General features: G+C 46.4%; 1 long non-coding RNA gene across 1 annotated transcript in view; it reads right to left on the reverse strand.

The window, feature by feature from the left end:
- Window positions 1-10411: 10411 nt before the first annotated feature.
- Window positions 10412-20977, reverse strand: part of LOC140494446 (uncharacterized) — a 28383-nt gene continuing 17817 nt past the window's right edge. The window contains exons 4-5 of the long non-coding RNA XR_011963975.1: window positions 12900-13880; window positions 10412-11175 (exon numbers count right to left, since the gene is read on the reverse strand). This is a non-coding gene — a long non-coding RNA (uncharacterized lncRNA). The remainder of the gene's footprint in view (window positions 11176-12899; window positions 13881-20977) is intronic.

Genomic DNA, 20977 nt, shown 5'->3' on the forward strand with positions numbered 1-20977 from the left:
TACTACATTGAGTGATTAGCAGATAAATCATTGGAACCTTACACAATGAAGAGAGGCATCGTAAGCGAGCAGCATTACACATTCTGTGATTTCGTGGAATGGTGCCAGATTGGGAAATACTGGGGGGGGGGGGGGGGATTCTGGATTAGTAGTGCTGGAAGAGCAGATCAGTTCAGGCAATATCCGAGGAGCAGGAAAATCGACGTTTCGGGCAAAAGCCCTTCATCAGGAATACAGGCACAGAGCCTGAAGGGTGGAGAGATAAGTGAGAGGAGGGTGGGGGTGAGGAGAGAGTAGCATAGAGTACAATGGGTGAGTGGGGGGGGGCGGGGATGAAGGTGATAGGTCGGGGGGTGGAGTGGATAGGTGGAAAAGAAAATAGTCAATTAGGACAAGACATGGGGACAGTGCTGAGCTGGAAGTTTGGAACTAGGGTGAGGTGGGGGAAGGGGAAATGAGGAAACTGTTGATGTCCACATTGATGCCCTGGGGTTCAAGTGTTCCGAGGCGGTAGATGAGGCATTCTTCCTCCAGGCGTCGGGTGGTGAGGGAGCAGTGGTGAAGGAGGCCCAGGACCTCCATGTCCTCGGCAGAGTGGGAGGGGGAGTTGAAATGTTGGGCCACGGGGCGGTGTGGTTGATTGGTGCGGGTGTCCTGGAGATGTTCCCTAAAGCACTCTGCTCGGAGGCGCCCAGTCTCCCCAATGTAGAGGAGACCGCATCGGGAGCAACGGATAGAATAAATGATATTGGTGGATGTGCAGGTAAAACTTTGATGGATGTAGAAGGTTCCTTTAGGGCCTTGGATGGAGGTGAGGGAGAAGGTGTGGGCGCAGGTTTTGCAATTCCTGCGGTGGCAAGGGAAAGTGCCAGAATGGGAGGGCGGGTTTTAGGGGGGCGTGGACCTGACCAGGTAGTCACGGAGGGAACGGTCTTTGCTGAAGGGTGGGGAGGGAAATATATCCCTGGTGATGGGGTCTGTTTGGATGTGGCAGAAATGTCGGCAGATGATTTGGTTAATGTGAAGGTCAGTAGGGTAGAACTTTAGCACCGGGGGGCGGGGGGGCGGGGGTTATGTCCTTGGTACGGTTGGAGGGGTGGGGTCTGAGGGCAAAGGTGCGGGATGTGGACGAAATGGGTTGGAGGGCATCTTTAACCATGTAGGAAGGGAAATTGTGTTCTCTAAAGAAGGAATCCATCTGGTGTATTCTGTGGTGGAACTTGTCCTCCTGGGAGCAGATACGGGGGAGGAATTGGGAATACGGGATGGCATTTTTGCAGGAGGTAGTGTGGGAAGAGTTGTAATCCCGGTAGCTGTGGGAGTCGATGGGTTTGTAAAAAATGTCAGTGCCAAGTCGATCATCATTAATGGAGATGTAGTGGTCCAGGAAGGGGAGGGAGGTGTCAGAGATGGTCCAGGTAAATTTAAGGTCAGGTTGGAATGTGTTGGTGAAGTTGATGAATTGCTCAACCTCCTCACGGCAGCATCTGGTGGTGCCAATGCAGTTATCAATGTAGCGGAGGAAGAGGTGGGGAGTGGTGCCGGTGTAATTATGGAAGATTGACTGTTCTACATAGCCAACGAGGAGACAGGCATAACTGGGGCTCATACAGGTGCCCATGGCTACTCCTTTTGTCTAGAGGAAGTGGGAGGATTTGAATGAGAAATTGTTAAGGGTGAGGACCAGTTCGGCCAAACGAATGAGAGTGTCAGTGGAAGGGTACTGTTGGGGACGTCGGGACAGGAAGAAATGGAGGGCTTGGAAGCCCTCGTCATGGCAGATGGAGGTGTAGAGGGATTGGATATCCATGGTGAAGATGAGGCGTTGGGGGCCAGGGAAACAGAAGTCTTGGAGGAGGTGGAGGGCGTGGGTGGTGTCTTGAACATATGTGGCGAGATCCTGGACAGGGGGATAGGACATTGTCAAGGTAGGTTGAGATGAGACAATGGGTCGGCTGGGGTGGTCAGGCTTGTGGATCTTGGGAAGGAGTTAGAATCGGGCAGTGCAGGGTTCCCAGACTCTGAGGCTGGAAGCTGTGGTCGGCAGAGCTCCTGAGGTGATGAGGCTCTGTATGGTCTGGGAGATGATGGTTTGGTGATAGGGGTGGGGTCATGGTCGAGGGAGCGGAAGGGGGAGTTGCCTTCAAGTTGGCATCTGACTTCAGCATTGTAGCAGCCAGTGTGCCAAACTACCACTGCATCCCCTTTATCTGCTGGTTTGATGGTGAGGCTTGAATTGGAGCAGAGGGAGTGGAGCGCTGTGCGTCACGATGGTGAGAGTTTGGAGTGGGGGAGGGGTAGACAGGTTCAGGTAGTTAATGTCTCAGCGGCAGTTGGAAATGTAGACATCTAGGCCAGGGAATAGGCCAGCACGGGATATCCAGGTGGATGGAGTGTGTTGGAGGCTGGCAAAGGGGTCCTGGGAAGGTGGGCGGGAGTCCTGATTGTAAAAGTGAGCACAGAGGTGGTGGAAGAAGTGTTTGACATCACAGCCTGTATTAAATTCATTGATGTGGAGGGGGATAGACGTGAGGTGCTATTGTCTTGGAGATAATCCTGATAGACAGCCTCCATTCAAAACCATAAACCACAGAGTACTTTTTCCAGTGACACCGACATTTGTAATAATCATTCACAGACGGAATGCACACCTTTCCTTCCACAAGAAAAGGTCAATGATATTCAGCTGGCACAAGACTGAAGATTAGATGTAAGGTTTTGAGACAGCGGGAGATTAGCAAGTATGCCTGCTGACTGCATTGTCTGGAAATATGCAGAACATGCTGCCTGTTATGGTGATGTAAGTAGAGAAGATCAATGATTGATAAAAACAATGAAAACAGGTCTGAGGGAAATGAACTTGCTGAGTGTAGGGGACAGATGGGGCATGAGAATTTGGGATTCTGCTACAGAGAGCCAGCTTGGATTTGATGGGACTCTTTTTGTGGTATAATGCATTTTATTTGGACTTGCTTGACTTGCTCTGGTCACTTGCCTTCATGGGGTTAAATTATCATTGAGGTAAATCTGCTCAGTGTTCCTTCTCAGACTAATGCAGGCTGTCCTTCCACAGCAGGAGATAATGTTTACTGCTTTATGCTAGCTTGTTGTTTTTTTTTGGGGGGGGGGGGAGCGGTTAGGATACACCGAACTGAACACCTGCTCCAGGATGGTCTACCCAGGATTGTAAATATCTCAGAACATCTACAGCCACACCAATACCTGAAATGCTTTCTTACAGATTGTGGAAATGAATATTGGTTCCTTCCACCGTCATCAGGGCGATGATATCTATATCCTGGTGCAAGGAATTACTACGTAATGCCTGTTTGGAATCTGCAAATCCATCCCATTTCATAGAGACGTGCCTTGAATGTCCCAATCCTGTGAAGGGCTGGGTCAAAGGATTCAGGCAAAACCACATCCAGCTCTGACAGTCATTCTGTTTATCAGTGTCATAAATTGTCGTGCTGGAAAAGCACAGCCACTCAGGCAGCATGTGAGGTGCAGGAGAATCGATGTTTCAGGCGTAAACCTTTCATCAGGAATGGGGGGGTGGGGGGGGGGGGGGTTCACGGCCGCTAACAGATCATTGGAACCAAATTATCAAAAGGTTTTCAACAGGAAACAGCAGTATTCAGACTGGGCAGTAACACACCTACATGGTGTGTGTAACTGTCTGCCAGCATTTATCTGAAATGGCAAAAAACCAGTGCAGCCACACCAGGGAGAGACTGTGGAAATGTGGGGAATGCCAGAAAGGAAATATTTACCTATCCCACTTGGAAACTGGACAAACCAGTCAGACTGGGGAGAAGCTATTCACCTGCTCTGTGTGTGGGGTAGAGGGATTCCCTCAGGCATCCATCCGGCTGAAACATCAGGGAATTTACTCATAACCACAGGAGACGGATATTCTTTCTCTTGCTCACACCAAGGAGTGAACAATAATTTTGGCAGTTTTAATGATAATAATGTTTTGTATATAGAGAACTAAGCTTTGGAAATGTTCACAACATTGTTGAACATGTACAGATTCACACTGGGTAGAGACTTTTATTTTCCTTTATTCATTCACAGGATGAGGATGTCACTGGCCCGGCAGCATTTACTGCCCATCCCTAATTGCCCAGAGGGTAGGTAAGAGTCAACCACATTACTGTGGGTCTGAGGTCACAATGTTGGCCAGACCAGGTAAGGATGGCAGCTTTCTTCCTGAAAGGGCATTGGTGAACCAAATGGGTTTTTCTGATAACCGATTAATGGTCACCATAAGATTCTGAAATTCCTGAGGTTATTCATTGAATTCAAATTCCCCCACCTGCTGCAGCAGGCTTTGGACCCAGTTCTCCAGAACTTTACCTGGGGCTTTCGATGAACTGTCTAGTGACAATACCACTCGGCCAATCCTTCCCTACATCGCTGTCTATCTGAACAGAGTGAACAGTGATTTTCTGGTTCATCAGGACTGATTAATCATGCATAAGTTTGCTGAATGATTACAGGAGTTTGAATGTTGATGGGCTATTAACATCCATCTCGGAACCGTGTATTCTCGGGTTTGTTTCTGATGATGATTGGAAACACTGTCAGTTTTGTTATCTTTTGTGAATAAAAACAGTTTGAATTAGCTTTCTATTAAATGCATGGCAATCAACTCGATCCCATAACTCTCAGGCAGATGAGTTTCTTTTGAAGGGCTCTTGACCTCCTCCATCCTCACCTCCAACAGTACAATAATCTCACAGACTCCCTTTGTGACTATGAATGAGACAATCTGATCAGCTGCTTCTTTCCCAACTCCTATGTCAAGTTGGCTCTTAATCTCCCCTTACTGCAGTTGTGATCCTGCATCATTGTACAGTGATGCTCTTTCATTTCATTTCTTGGCCTATCAGTGTTCATGATATTGCATGTAGCTTCTTGTATATAGGGCCTACGGTGTAAGGGTTTCGCTCTTTACTTCCATCAATAGCAGTAGAATTGTACGCCAACAAAACTTACAGAATCACGGCCCAGCATATTCCCCCAATTTACCTCTTACCATCAAACCAGAGGATCAATCCTCAATCAACTGTGAGAATTCAGGAGGGCATGTCAGTTACAGCAGCATGAAAACCTAAAAATGAGCTGTTAACCTGATGAAGTTACCAAAGAGGACTACTTGTGTTCCAAACAGCATAAGCAGCAAGTGATAGACAGAGCAAAGTAATTCGGGAAACAACAGAATAGATCGAAGATCTCTATCCATCCACATCCAGTTGTGATTGAAGTCAAAGCACAGCTGGAGTTCTGAGGACAGTTCTCTCCAAGATATTAATCAACAAGAATGTCAGACTGGATTAGTTATCATAAAGCTCAAGTCCATTTGATATTCATACAATTACAATCAGTGTTCAATTCACCAGATGTAGCTGAAGGTAAAGATAATCTTAAAGTGATTGCAACAGTGAATACACCTGAGTAATTGTTCATCAAATTCAACCCTGTTGTGTTTAGATAGCAATAATTTTAAAGAGATTTTAAGAAGTAAGGTGACTTGAGTATAATGAAAGAAGTTGATTGGTGGGTAGCTGATAATTATGTTTAAATCTGAAGTTAATTTAGGATTAGTTAACAATAAACACATGGTAGGGAATCCCAGTCCCATGGAGTGCACATCCAGTTCCATGCGGGAAAACCAGGATACTTCTTGTGTCAGCGACAACCACAAGAACACGGAGGTGACACTGGAAATGTCAGGAACACTAGTCTGACCACGGCTAAAGTCCTGCACTCACTTCTAGTCCCCACATTCCAGGATTGTTGTGTTCTGACCAGAGAGGGTACAGACGAGATTGATCAGATTGTTACTCAGAATGGACAAATTCTGCTCTGACGAAAGATTGGATAGGCTGGGGGTGGGGAGTGTATCCAAGGAAGATGTGCTGAGATTTAATTGAAGTTATAAAATGCTGAGGAATCCAGGAAAAGTGGAGAGGAAGCAGCCATTCATTAACAGAGCTGTCAGGAACTGAAGGTTTTAGATTGAAGGTAATTCTCAGAAAAAAAGGGGAATGGAGAACTCATTTCCCTCAGAGATGGTGGGGAGCAGGAACTCACTGATGGGCTGATAGAGGCAGTAACATGCATCACATTAGAATAAAAGGATATGGATGTAACTGAAATGCTGGAACATGCAGGGCTATGGACTAAAGTCTGCAGAATGGGATCGATGCGATTTATTTGACATTTCTCCAGAATATTAAACTCCAGTCCAATTTGAGAAGTTAAAGCTCATCTGACCTGAATTCCAAATGTCACAATACAATTATCAGAAAGTTATAGCACAAATCGAGGCCACTTGGCCTATCCTGTATGCGTTGGCTATCAGAGAACTACCCCGGATTTACGGTGTTCTGTACTCACCAATGAGAGCAACAATTTCAGACTGTGAACTCTGCCCTCTATGTTGTTATAATCTATTTTCTCAATGCATTTCTTTGGCAGCTCCACACCTTGTTTCCTTGTTTCTTTCCCAGCTCTAACTCCATTCCCCGTGGCCTTGACGGACTACCATTTCTGCTGTTCAATCTCTCCTGCCTTCCCCCATGTGACAGACTGTCTTTTTGTCCTTGTCTCACCCTCACTTTACTCACAACCTGTTACATTTCTGATGGTTCCCAGACCTCTGTAACTTACACTGCACCCCCTGGGTCAGTGGCTCGAGTTTTGAATTCTCTTCCTCTAGAGATAATTGGAAATCTTTCTGGTTGCAGTTCCCCCCCGATTGTATTTTGAAAAATACAGCATTTGCATCAGCCAAAAGTATTTGTGCGCCTTCATCCACAATTCCGAGCATTTGGATGTAATCTGTGACCCTCCCACAGATGTGCAGGTTTGCTCTATTAGCCATGCTAACATGGTCTGTAGTGTACAATTTCGGTGGGTTGGGTAAGCCATGGTTAATGTGGAGTTATGGGGGTATGGTTGGACAGTTGGTCGTTGCCGACTCGATGAACCGAATAGCCTGTTTTTGTGCCTAAGGGATTGTGTGACTCGAACTAGCATTGATTGTCGTCACGTTTTCCTCAAGCCAGGTTCATTCAGCTCAGGTACACACGCTGCCTTTGTGTTTCTGTGGGTTTGCACTCATTCCACTCATTCTGTTTTACAGCAATTTCACACTGTACATGAGGGTGAGAATGAATTTGTAAATACAAATACTCCAACCAAAACTCCTAACAGATCAGGACCTGTTTCTGCTGATGGCATCACTCACAAGGATCAGGAAAATAAAGTTTCAGTCACAAATTCTACAGGAACACAGAGGTTATAATCACAAGGAAAGGCTAAACAACGTAAAACAATTTTCCCAAGAAAAGAGAAGGTTGAGAGACAGCCTGGTACAAATAGGAAGCTTTGTGCCTGTGTTTTCAGAGATTTGAGGTTGAAATCATTGACTGGAAACATGTTATATCTTACCCCAGGTCATCAAACGTGCTATCGAAATGTGTATTCTGCTTTATGTCTATCTAACCGAGTTAACAATCAGATGGATAGGTCAGTCTCTGAGTGTTTTCCCAAATCCCTGATTGAATCTGCCTCCCCCACAATCTCCGGTGCCTCACCACTCACTGGGTCACGGAGAAACTCTGCCGTTACTTTGCTGTCACAGCTTCTCGTACCTGCGTAATCCACACTTCCCTTCATTAAATCCCAGCTGCCTCTAGTCCACCCACATGGGCATCTTAAAGAGCATGACAGGAGAATGGATTGCAACCAAGAGGTCAATAGCCAGAATAAGAGAGGAAGAAGGAAATAAACGGGCTTTGTGGATCCCAGGGAATACAGACTCCAGCATTAGTCCTTTGTGCGCATTCCCACAGTAATACAAGACAGCATTCCATGATGAGAGTTAAATCCGGGTGGTAGGAGAGGGAGCCACTGAACATGAGCAGGTTTAGTTCAAACACAGGAGGTTTGTTCAGTCAGTAACAGTGTGTTAGACATGGAGGTGAAGTGAGCAGTGAGGGGAAATGTTACCAAAAGCTGCAGATGGATAACTTTCATCAAAACAGGAAGAGGCCATTTAGCCCCTTAACCCTGCTCTGCCTTCATGATCATCACAGCTGATGTGTGTCCTGACGTACGATTTTCTAAACCCTCCAAATTCATCAATAAACTCCACTGCAACAGACAAGATGAGTACAGGAAAACTAAACATCTGAAAATGCTGGAAAATCAGAAACAAAAACAGAAATTGCTGGAAAGATTCAGCAGGCCTGACAGCATCTGTGGAGAGTGAACCTTTCGGGTCTGGTGACTGGTCAGGTGACCAGCTGCAGCTGAGCATTCTGCCTTTCCTGCAACACTCTCTGGAACAGGTTCTGGTCCGAGCAGAATGAGATTGGGCTCAATTATAATTAGGAATTCACTTACCGCTCCCAGTGGGACATTCACCGACACAGTCACACTGGGGAGAGGCCGTTCACCTGCCCCACGTATGGGAAAGGATTTACTCGATCTTGCAATCTGCTGAGGTACCAGAGAGGGCACAGTGGATTTAGATTCTTCACCTGCTCCATGTGTGACAAAGGATTCATTCAAATCTCTTACTAGCGGAGACATCAGAGCATTCCCACCGGGGAGAGTCCATTCACCTGCTCCGTGTGTAGGAAAGGATTCACTCAGTGACCTGCTGAAATGCCAGCAATCTCACTCTGGGGAAAGGTCATTCACTTGCTGCCAATGTGGGGAGAGATTCACTCAAATGCAGCACCTGCTGAGACCCCAGTGAGCCCACACAGGGCAGAGGCCAATCAGATGGTTAGTGTGTGAGAGGGGATTCAGTGATTCATCCTGACTCCCTGAGACCCCAGTGAGCCCACACAGGGGAGAGGCCATTCAGATGGTCAGGGTGTGAGAGGGGATTCAGTGATTCATCCTGACTCCCTGAGACCCCAGTGAGCCCACACAGGGGAGAGGCCATTCAGATGCTCAGTGTGTGAGAGGGGATTCAGTGATTCATCCTGACCCCCTGAGACCCCAGTGAGACCCCACAGGGGAGAGGCCATTCAGATGGTCAGTGTGGGAGAGGGGATTCAGTGATTCATCGTGCTTCCCTGAGACCCCAGTGAGCCCACACAGGGGAGAGGCCATTCAGATGTTGTGTGTGTGAGAATGGAGTCAGTCACTCATCCTGCACCCTAACACTGGGTAGGAATTGTTTACCTCTCTGTGTGACAAGGGATTTGCACAGTCTTCAACACGACTGAGAGACTAGTAAGTGCACAAAGGGAAGTGGTCATCCACCTGCTGTGGGATAAAGTTCACACATCACTGCAGGGCTCTGATTCTGGAGTTACTGTTCATCAGAGTCAGGACTGGACCTTGTACATGATGACACTGTTGGAGTATTGATGTTGTTGTTAATCACATTAACTGGGCTGGAGGTGACTGAACTTACATTGCCGCTTTATGAACTTCAGGGTGTTTCTCTGGGCAGTAAGTCTCCAACAACAGCAATGTGACAATGAGCAATGATCATCTGTTTTTATTTAAATTATGATCGCTTCACAGCACCAGGTACAAGGTTGGAGTCCAGCTTTGGTCAACACACTGTGTGGAGTTCCCACATTCTCCCCAGGACAGTGTGGGTCCCCTCCAGGTGCTCTGGTTTCCTCCCACAGTCCAAAGTTGTGCAGGTTAGGTGGATCAGTCATGCTGAATTGTCCACAGTGTCCAGGATTGTGCAGACTAGGTGGATCAGCCATGGGAAATGCAGTGTTACAGGGATGGAGTGCTGTGGGCGTGATGTTCTTCGGATGATCGGTGGAGTCTGATGGGCCAATGCTCTCCTACCGCACTGTAGGGATTCTATTCTACGATTGAGGATAAAGGCGACGCAGCAGGGTGTCCTTGGAGAAGGAGCATGTGGTGTATATCAATGCTCTCGATTCCTTGAGATAGAGGTGGGCACAGCAGGGGATACAGTGCTTTATCTCCACCGCTGCCCCCTCACCTCCAACTCGACTTTGATTTAGTCGGTTCCCACTCTGTCACTTGTAATGGTTTGCTTTGCCCATAATGGGCTTTATTTCTAAATATTCAACTGATGACACTGGTGTGCTACTGCTGGTGATTATATGTTAACAAAAAGCAAAATAATGCAATAGTGATGTTGATGCTGGGAAGGTTGCTCAGTTGTGTGAGATAACATTTCTGGGTAAGAGAAATGGGGAATAAGAACGCTTCACAGCTCACAGAACGAGGACTGAAAAGCAGTTAAATCAAACCAAAGGCTCAGACAGGGAGGGAATACTTCACTGGAGTTTGAGTAACTGGAAAGTGGTGGTGTCCAGGAGTAGACAGGATTTTGTTCTCAAGTGAATTTGAAATTTTAAAAGCTGTTATATGCAGATAGTTTCGATTCTTTTCGATGTATTTATTGTGGAATAAACTTGTACATTTGCTTTAAAAAAACAAATTCAAAAACCTTGCTTTAAAGATAAATGTTAAATAAAATCCATCAAATCATCCCTCACTGAAAACTGTTGTGGAAGTGTTATCGCCTGGAGAATCCCTGCCCTGCCTACTTCTTCCTACCCAGGCTCCATGGCTATATACATACCTGGAAGATAGCAGCAGGAGAAGGCCATTCGGCCTTTCGATCCTGCTTCACCATTCAATGGGAAACAGCTGACCATCCCGCTCAGTTTCCTGTTCCTGTTGTATTCCAATGACTTTACCTCGAAGAACTATATCTCAGTCCTCCTTGGACTTCACTGCCTTTTGTTCCAGTGACGTTGCTAAGTTACTGTGTGGGTGTAGGCAGGGGTAATGTGAGGGTGCTGCCTCCTGGAGAATGCACTCAGCGCCCCTCATCATCCTGCAGGAACATCAATTGGGTTTCAGCAACGAGAGATAGAAACCATTTCCAGGATATGGGCATCACTGGCTCAGCCAACATTATTCCTCATCTCTAGTTACCCTTGAGAAGATGGTCGTGAACTGTCATCTTGAACCATTCACAGTCCATTTGGCGCAGATAGACCGACAATGCTGTGAGGGGGAGTGTTGCAGGATTTTGGCCGAGTGATTCTCCATCTTTGGTTCTTCAAATGTTGTGTAACTTAATCACTATCTGCACGTGATTTTGAGATTTCAGTCTGCAAATCTTCACCATCTAGCACCCTGTATAAAAGGAATATGTACAGGTTAGAAATTCAGAACAGACAATTCTAGTTTCTCTGGAATATCTTTTTACCATTTCTCCCCCCAAAGCTGTAACCCTCCAGCCCTCTTACTCTCTCCCAACATTCTGACTCTGCTAACCCCTAATGTACACCCTCCCCATTCTCATGGAGTAACTGATAAACAGATCCATGCCACCACTTCCAGTCCCTGGTTAGACTCTGCACCCTTTCTGGGTTCACTTCCTTTCCCTTCAGTTGCTGCAAGTCAATAATGTAACAGCAGAATGAAACAAAAGGAAACAGAAAGGGAGGTGGCAGATCCTGGACAGAAGAGGAACCTTCAGTCTGGGAGAATGGGTCAGATCCTTCTGTGTTTCCCCTTGGTCGATTCCAAGCATTACAATGAGTTGGGGATGGAACTTGGTCCCACATGGGTGTGATGACACTTTAACGCACCAACAGATCAATACTACAAGCAGATGCATTCCTCCTCCAGCCAATCACAGTGTGAAATACTTTCCGCTATTAACCCCAAAGCACATGCTCCAAAATCGGCCCACAATGTGTACATGTGCAGTGCCGGGTTTCCCCTCACACGTGTAGTCCCTGCCTCAGGGATTGTGTGAGTTGTAGTCGACATGAAGCCACTGGAGCCCTATCTCTGGAAAGTGTGGGCTGGATGTTGTTGTGAAGAGAATCCCCATTCAGACACGCAGGACATATGGGCTGTCATTGGGTTTTGCTCAGACATCTGCTTCCATAACCTGATTTCTGACATAAGCAACATAGATTCGACCAATTTGGGGGTGGGGAGGTTAATGAGGCCAAGTAGATTTGTAGCAGAGGTGGCTCAGTGGATAGCACTGCTGCCTCAGAGCTTCAGGGACCTGGGTTTGGTTCCAGCCATAGGCGAATGTGTGGAGTTTACACGCTCTCCCCATGTCTGCGTGGGTTTCTTCTGGGTGCTCCAGTTTCCTCCCACAGTCCAAAGATGTGCAGGATAGGTGAATTGGCCATACTAAATTGCCATACATTTGCAGGTTAAGCCATTAGCCATTGCAAAAGCAAGGTTACAGGAAAGAGTGGGTCTGAATGGGATGCTCATCATAGGGTTGGTGTGGAATCGATGAACGAATACCCTGTTTCTGCACTATAGGGACTCTATTCTATTCTCATGAGGAAGAATGTACTTGTCTCAATGTGTTGTGAATCTGTGGAATCCCCTATTCAAAATGCGGTGGATGCCAGGGCAATGCACAAATTTAATGAAGAGATACAGATGTTGAATTTGCAATGAGTTGAAGGGTGAGACAGAGCAGGCGGGAAAATCCAGCTGAGACCGAGGTGAGCTCAATCATTACCGTATTAAATGGTGGAGCTGGTTCGAAGGGCTGCATTGCCTCTCCTGTGCCCAATGCTTATCTTCTTACGGTAATGACTGCAAAACTGAATCCAAAACTCACCATCTTCACTAAAGGAGATTTTCGGAAAATGCAGGATAGTCAGGTGGATTAGCATTCCAAACTTAGATAGTGAGGACGTGTGTAGGAGATAATGATTTTGCAATTTTAAACTGAGGGGAGACAGTGATTTATGGTTTTAGACTGTGTAGTACATTCACGGCATTCAAAATTTTCTGTTGTGAATATCGATTCTATACTTTATTACAAAGCCAAGGTCTCTGACAATGAAAACCAAAACACCCAGGAAACATCGCCTCACCTCGTAATCTGATAAAAGACTTGTGAGAAGCCTGGTTGAATTTAGAACACCGATGGAAAGCGGGAAGATTAAGTCCAATCCCAAGATCCTGTGCTTAAACAAAGTAGACTACAACAGGATGAGGCAGTAATTTTTCAAAGTGCACAGCAAAATTATATATATCAGTGAAAAGGAAGGACTGTAGGAAAAGGAATAATCTGCCATTTGTGTCTAAGGAAATAAGGGAGTCTATCAAATTGAAATAGAAGGCATACAAATTGGCAAAGACCAAGGAGAAACTAGGAGATTAGAAAAACTTCAAAGGTCAACAAAAAGCTTGATGGGATTTTGACTGGGTATACAAATGGCTAGCTATCCCCAGGGCAAGAATAGCAGTTTACACTGCTCGAGGAAACCTATTGCATGGGGAACATATGGCCTATTTAATTGTTGAAGTACTTATCTGAAGAGTCTGTCAGCATAGAGATGCACCTGAAAGTTAAATATTACATCGTGCTTGGAAAGCTAGTGCTTCCTAATAAACCTGTTGGACGATAACCTAGTGTCGTGTGATTTTTAAATTTGTCCACCCCATTCCAAGACCCGCTCCTCCACATGAGAATCCTGACAGACAACCCCAACGAAACTGAAACACCTGTCAAGTACTTGACTGAGCCACGGAGGTGTTGGGGAGGGGTGTGTTGTTTAAACACAAAGTGCTGAATTGAACTAGACTTTTTGAACTGCCGTTGCCACAGAGATAATCCTGACAACCAGCCTCCTTTCAAAGCCACAAAGCACATTAACATGGACTTGGCTGTGTCTCAGTACGTTTTCCAGTCACACTGAGATTTGAAATATTCGCCCACGGACAGAATGTACACCTTTCCTTCCAGATGAAAAGGCCAATGATATTCAGATCGACACAGATCAAGTAAATATCAGATCAGAACATGAAGTTCAATTTGAATTTCTCATCTGCAAATCCACCCTTTCCGTACCCTACAACAGAAAAAAAACAAGTCACCATTTTTAATACAGGATGGAACTCTATAAGACAATGATAGTATTAAATTGTAGTTTCCTTGTTCCCCCAAAGCTTTAAATCTCAATCTCACAATTTCTCTCTCTTGTTAACTGAAATCCAAACCAATCTCGTCCCTCCTTTCCTCCATACCCAGTTCTCACAATCTCTCTCCTCGCCTTGAATTCAGTTTCCGAGCTGCTGTCTGCAGATGAAGAACCAAATCAATGAGTTTGACTTGGAGCCTCCAGGGTGTTGGTGAATCCTCCCCCCATCTCCCAGAACCCCCATTCTCTGATGAGAGCCATTCTGCACACACTGGCCAAATCATATCTGGTTGAACTAAAATTAACCAAATTAGAACTATAATTAGAGGCCCATCCTTGTCATTTTCCATAACAATCCTGACTATTCATAAGAGTTCTGACAACTTGCTGTAAAATGCTCCCCCATTGATACTTTGACCACTCGTCAGGACACCAGGCAAAGGGCTATTCCCCTGGGTCGTGTCCTCAGAAGAAAGAAGGAAGGGAGCTGCTAATGACAGATTAATCCCACACATCCACAGCCTCCCTCCCTGGCACTGACCTGCCCTGCACATACGCCACCAACTGGCCAGCACTGCGCCCGTGCACTGATCTCCTTTCCAATGGAACATGCTCTAGATCACACAGGAGCCTGGAGGATTGAGATCAGCTGCTGCCCAATAGAGTGGAGGGGGCTGGGCTTGAGGACGGGAAATAATGGGATTGTAAACAATGAATGAATGTGGAGGACACTGGGGGATGGACAGGCCAGTGAGGGACAGGAGCAGTGCAGCAGCAGGAGGGGATCCTGGACAAACTGAGCAATGGGAGAGTCTGACAGGATTGATACTACAGGAAGGTTCTGTTTGGAGACTCAGGCAGGGACAGGTGGGAGACAGTATTGCCTGGTGGCTTGGGCATGTTTACTAATCAGCCTCTTCAAAGCCGCTGTTACCAAACTCTGAACCCGATCCTCTTGGTCCAGAGGAAAGGACACTACCACCATTTCATAGTGGGTTGGTGGAAATAAAGGAAGATTTGCTCAACCTCACTCACATGGAAACTCCATGAGCTCCTCGTACTTACTGTCTACGGTGGGGATGGAGGAGACAGAGCAGGTGGGAGGGGGTAGGGATATAGGGACTGCCTTTCAAAAGGAACTCACCTGTGTTGGTGTTATTAACAAGACTCAATACACAGTCACAAACACAAAGCTGGTGTACGTGAACGTTATCCAGAATATTAACTCCTATAACTGGGCGACACAGACCCCAATGTACAGAGTTAAGTCCTGGATATCAATAAAATCCTTGTGCGTGGGAAATCATGTCTCATGAACTGGACTGAGTTTACTGAAGAAGTAACAAAGCGGATTGATGAGGGCAGAGCGGTGAACATGATCTTCATGGACTTCAGTAAGGCATTCGACAAGGTTCCTCATGGGAGATTGGTTCGTAAGGTTAGATCTCATGGAATACTGGGAGAACTAGCCATTTGAATATAGAACTGGTTCAAAGGTCGAAGACAGAGTGTGGTGGTGGAGTGATGATTTTCAGGCTGGAGGCCTGTGACCAATGGAATGTCACAAAGATCGGTGCTGAATCCACTCCTGTTTGCCATTTATATCAATGTGAACATAAGAGGGATTGTTAGCATGTTTGCAGATGACACCAAAATTGGCAGTGCAGTGGACAGTGAAAAAGGTTATCTCAGGGTACAATGGGATCTGGATCAGATGGGCGAATGGGCTGAGGCGTTCAGTTTACAAAAATGTGAGAAGCTGCATTTTAGGAAAGCAAACCTTAGCAGGACTTTTGCAGTTAATAGTAAGTTCCTGGGGTGTGTTGCGAAACAAAGAGACCTTGGAGTGCAGGTTCATAGTTCCTCGAAAGTAGAGTCACAGATGGATAGGTTAGTGAAGAAGGCAGTTGGTATGCTTTCCTTTATTGGTCAGAGAATGTAGTATAGGTGTCGGGATGTCATATTGTGGCTGTACAGGACATTGATTAGGCAACTTTTGAAATATTCCAGCAATTCTGGTCTCCTTCTTATCGGAAGGATGTTCTCAAACTTGAAAGGGGTCAGAAAAGAATTACAAGGATGTTGCCAGCGTTGGATAGGCTGTTTTCCCTGCAGCATCGGAGGCTGAGGGGTGACCTGATAGAGATTTATAAAAACAGCCGGTCATGGGTAGGGCAAATAGACAAGGTCCTTTCCCTGTGGCTGGGGTATACAGAACTAGGGAAGAGGGAGGGGAGAGTAGGCAGAGAGCGTGGGCTGAGGGTGGGGGGAAAGAGACGATGTGGGGATTGAGAGTGTCGCACAGGTGAGGACAGAGATGGGGGCAGGGGAGGACAGGCAGAGGCAGGGGAGAATCAGAGAACGGGGAGTGGAACAGAGGGGGAGGGAAACAGAGAGGGGGGAACAGAGAGTTATTTTATAGATCTACAACTCAACCCTGTTCCTGTTTTTTCCTCCTCACTTTCAATCCCTCTGAAGAGCTCAGAACTTCATAGCTCCTGGCAAGTCAAGTTTCAGGGAGACTGGGTGCAGAAGACTGCATTTGGGACGCTGACCTTTATTGGTCTGTGCACTCATTAATAAAGGGACCTGAGTTCGATTCCACTCTGTGTTGTGTTTGCACATTCTCCCTCTGTGTGTTTGCATGGGCATCCTCTGGGCGCTCTGGTTTCCTCAAAAAATCCAAAGACGTGCAGGTTAGGTGGATTAACTGGGGGTAATGCTGGGTTACATGGTTCAGGTGGGATGGTATTCCGATGGTTGGTAAGGTCTCATGGGCTGAATGGGCTGCTTCCACACTGTATGGATTCTCTCACTGAGTATAAGAGTTAGGAGGTCACGTTGTGGCTGTACAGGGCATTGGTGAGGCCAGTTTTAGAATACTACATTCAATTCTAGTCTCCCCGATTTCAGGAAGATAGGACTCAGCGCCATAATAACAAGTTCCTGGGAAGTGTTGACGAACAAATACACTGTGCAGAGTGGTTTGATAGAGCCTTGAAAGTGGGGCTGAATGTAGACAGGTCGGTGAAGGTGGTGTTTGATTAGATTAGATTAGATTAGATTACTTACAGTGTGGAAACAGGCCCATCGGCCCAACAAGTCCACACCGCCCCGCCGAAGCGCAACCAACCCATACCCCTACATCTACCCCTAACCTAACACTACGGGCAATTTAGCATGGCCAATTCACCTGACCTGCACATCTTTGGACTGTGGGAGGAAACCGGAGCACCCGGAGGAAACACACGCAGACACGGGGAGAATGTACAAACTCCACACAGTCAGTGGTATGCTAGCTGTTATTGGGCAGTGCATTGAGTATAGGAGTTGGGAGATCATGGTTCGGTTGTAGAGTTTATAGGCTCAGCCACTTTTGGAATGCCCAGACTGCTTTACATTCTAATATCCCTGCTGTAGGAAAGATGTTGGGAAACCTGAAAAAGTCCAGAAAAGATTTACAAGGGTGCTGCCAGTATTGAAACATGTGACCCATAAGGAGGGGCTGGGGACATTTTGCCTGGAGTAGTGGACACTGTGGGATGGCATTATACAACGTCTTCAAAACTGCAATGTTTCCTGCAACTGTCACCATTTCAGATACTGCCAGGCCTGCTGAGGATCTCCAGCAATTTTTTTTTGTTTTTATTTCAGATTTCCAAGATTTTGCTGAGGCACTTAGAGTCATAGACATTTAAAAGGCTTCATATTTTGTTGACGCTCACCCCTGGGATGGCAGGACTGATGGATGAAGAGGACTCAATCCTCGTTTAATTCTCCTTTCCTTTGTCTTTCTGAGCTGTTGTCTGCATCACGAATACTCTATCTCCCGTTCCCTGACCTGAATCTGGCCCATCTAAGCCACTCTTTAGCTCCCAATCCCCTGCCAGACTAGTTACAATCTCACCAATGGAACTGGCAATCACCCAACCAAGAGATTTCTCCCAGCCCTGCCCAGGGGTAACCAATCAGGCTGGTACAAGTCTCACCTAGCCCAGAAACGGTCGCAGTGCCTGGAAAATCTAAACCCTTCTCTGGTACACCATTTCTCCAGCCACACATTCAGCTGATCTATCCTCTTGTTCCTGCTCTCACTAGCACATGGCACTGGGTGTAAGTCTGACATTATTACTTTTCATTTTAATATATCTCTGATTTTCCTTTATACATATTTCAGGCCCTCATCCCTTTGTTTCGCGATGTTGTTGATATCTGTGTGTTCCACAACCATTGGTTATTTACCCTCCAGCTGCAGAACTCACTGTAGCCACTCCATGCTATTACAGATCCTAGCACCAGGGAGGTAACATGCCATCCTTGATTCATGCCTGTGGCCACAGAAATACCTGCCCTTACTCTGACCATTGATCCCATGTCACTATAGCCCTGCAACTGTCTTTCCTCCTGTTCGGTGCAGCAGAGCTATCTGTGGTGTCATGACCCAGGCTGTTGCTGATTTCCCCGAGAGACCACCCCACCCATTCACCCCCAACAGAATTTCAACCGGTATACAGTATCTGTTTGAGAAGGGGATGATCAATGGGGACTCCTGCATTCCCTTGCTGAGCCTTTAACTTGATGTGATGGTCACCCATTCCCTTTGTGCCTGTGTAACCCTCACCTGCAGTGTGACAAACTCACTAAACATGCTGTCCATAATATTCTCAGTGTCATAGACGGTCCACAGTGAGTCCACTCACAGCTCCAGGTCTGAAAAGCAGTTTCCCAGTAGCGCAGATGGACACACTTCCTACACACATAGCCGTCAGGGACACTAGAAGCTTCCCTTATTTCCCACATTGTACAAGAGGAGCCCGCCACGGGTCTGAGGGTTCCTGTCTCAATGTCTCTCTAGATTCAGCTAGTTACTCCCATTAAGAGAATTTAAAAGAGCTTTCAACCTTCCTTCACTTCAAACATGTCCATTGTAATCAATAGCCCCAATCTTTACTTAAACTGATATATTTAATTTAAAAACTGTTAACAAATACTCCACAGTGTCGCTTACAAATTGGCTGTTCCCATTGGGACCATGCGAAAATCTGAATGGCTTGAACTAAAACTGAGTTTCAGCTTCACCTTCTCCCTGTCTCATCTCCCTTTGTTTTCACCCAACTCCAAAACATTCTCATTGAGCCAAGCAGCACTCAGCGTCAACATGGCCTTCAGCAATTTCTGGATGAACAGATAATTGTCAGAATCTGTAAAATTCCACCTGAAAAGTTACTGGAATTTGAGTCCATAAGAAATTTTAATGGGAAATTTACAGGGAATTGAAAGTAAGGAGTTCACAGGTTAAAGTCATGAAGTGGTTGACTGGGTCTAAACATGACAGTTCCTGCAAAGAGGCGAGGTGTAGTTTGGATAAATCTATGTTCCCTCTCAGACCAATATCTCCTTCCTGGGCTGCAAGGCCCAGAACAGAGCACATACCCCAAGGGTGATCCAACCATGAATTTGTACATGTTTCTGCTATTTGCTTTACAAAAATATGAGAGTCTGGAATAGGGTGGTTCTGGAAAAGCACAGCAGTTCAGGCAGCATCCGAGAAGCAGTAAAATCGACGTTTCGGGCAAAAGCCCTTCATCGGGAATAGAGACAGGGTGCCTGCAGCGTGGAGAGATAAATGAGAGGAGGGTGGGGGTGGGGAGAACGTAGGAAAGAGTACAATAGGTGAGTGGGGTGATGATGAAGGTGATGGGTCAGAGAGGAGGGTGGAATGGATAGGTGGAAAGGAAGATAGGCAGGTAGGACAAGTCATGGGGACAATACTGAGCTGGAAGTCTGGAACTGGGGTGAGGTGGGGGAAGGGGAAATGAGGAAACTGGTGAAGTCTACGTTGATGCCCTGGGGTTGAAGTGTTCAAAGGCGGAAGATGAGGCGTTCTTCCTCGAGGCGTCGGGTGGTGAGGGAGCGGCAGTGAAGGAGGCCCAGGACCTCCATGTCCTTGCTGAGTGGGAGGGGAGTTGAAATGTTGGGCCACAGGACATTGTTTTTACCTAAAAATATGAGCTACTTTTCAACAGACAGAACAGACAAACCTTTCTCGTTCCACAGTTAAATGCCAATGATATTCAGATCTTGATGACTCCGCTGACTGTAGAAACATGCTTTTGAGATCCCGGTCTCAATTATTCTCAATTAATATCTCATAAAAAACAATTCACAAGACAAAGCTCACAGTCAGTGCAAGATGAAGATTAAAGACAAATATTTCCCTGGTGTGTGTCTGATGTGTAAATGCTCCTCTTCAAATCGCCCCGCCCCCACCCAGGATTAGGACATGTCCATGCGCCTCGCTGTACCTTGCCCCCAATAAAGGTGGTGGCCATAACCCAGGTCCTATCATTGCCTGAGGTTCGCAGACATTTTCCCATTTGCTGCAAACGTGGGAGCAGGAGTTTCTAATTCAGGACTAGCGACCTGTACAGAGTGTAATTAAACCCCTCCCAGTCTAAACTGATACATTTCATTCGGTTTCCGCTGCCACTTCCCGTTTCCCGTTTCCACCTCCTTCACACACCAAGGGTCATTCTGGTACCTGTGACCCTTCCTTAGATCCGATTGTAGGAATTCTAAATTTTCCCAGCTCCCATGTGGAAACAGGGCCATCAGCCAAACAAGCTCACACCCAGCCTCCGATGATTATCCCACCCAAACCCATTGCACGACCCTATTACTCTACATTTCCCCTGACTAATGCACCTAAACTATGCATCCCAGAACACTCCGGGAAATGTAGCTTGGCCAATTTACCGAACCTGCATATCTTTGGACTGCAGGAGATAGGGGATAAAGAGTAAATAATAGGTTGAGATGGAGTGCAAAGAGAGACAGAAACATTTGGAAATACAAAGGAGTGGAGAATGATCTTGCTGGGAGGGTGCATCGCTGTTAATGGAGGGGACAGGAACCTGTGTCTGGCAGCATCTCAGTGGAGGTGGTGGAAATGGTGGCTGATGATCTACGTTCTGCTGCAAAAAAGACCCTGAGCTTTCAGTTGCCTGCTCTTTAACACATAAGACTGT

The sequence above is a fragment of the Chiloscyllium punctatum genome, chromosome 24 (assembly GCF_047496795.1).
Source record: "Chiloscyllium punctatum isolate Juve2018m chromosome 24, sChiPun1.3, whole genome shotgun sequence".
Taxonomy (NCBI): domain Eukaryota; kingdom Metazoa; phylum Chordata; class Chondrichthyes; order Orectolobiformes; family Hemiscylliidae; genus Chiloscyllium; species Chiloscyllium punctatum.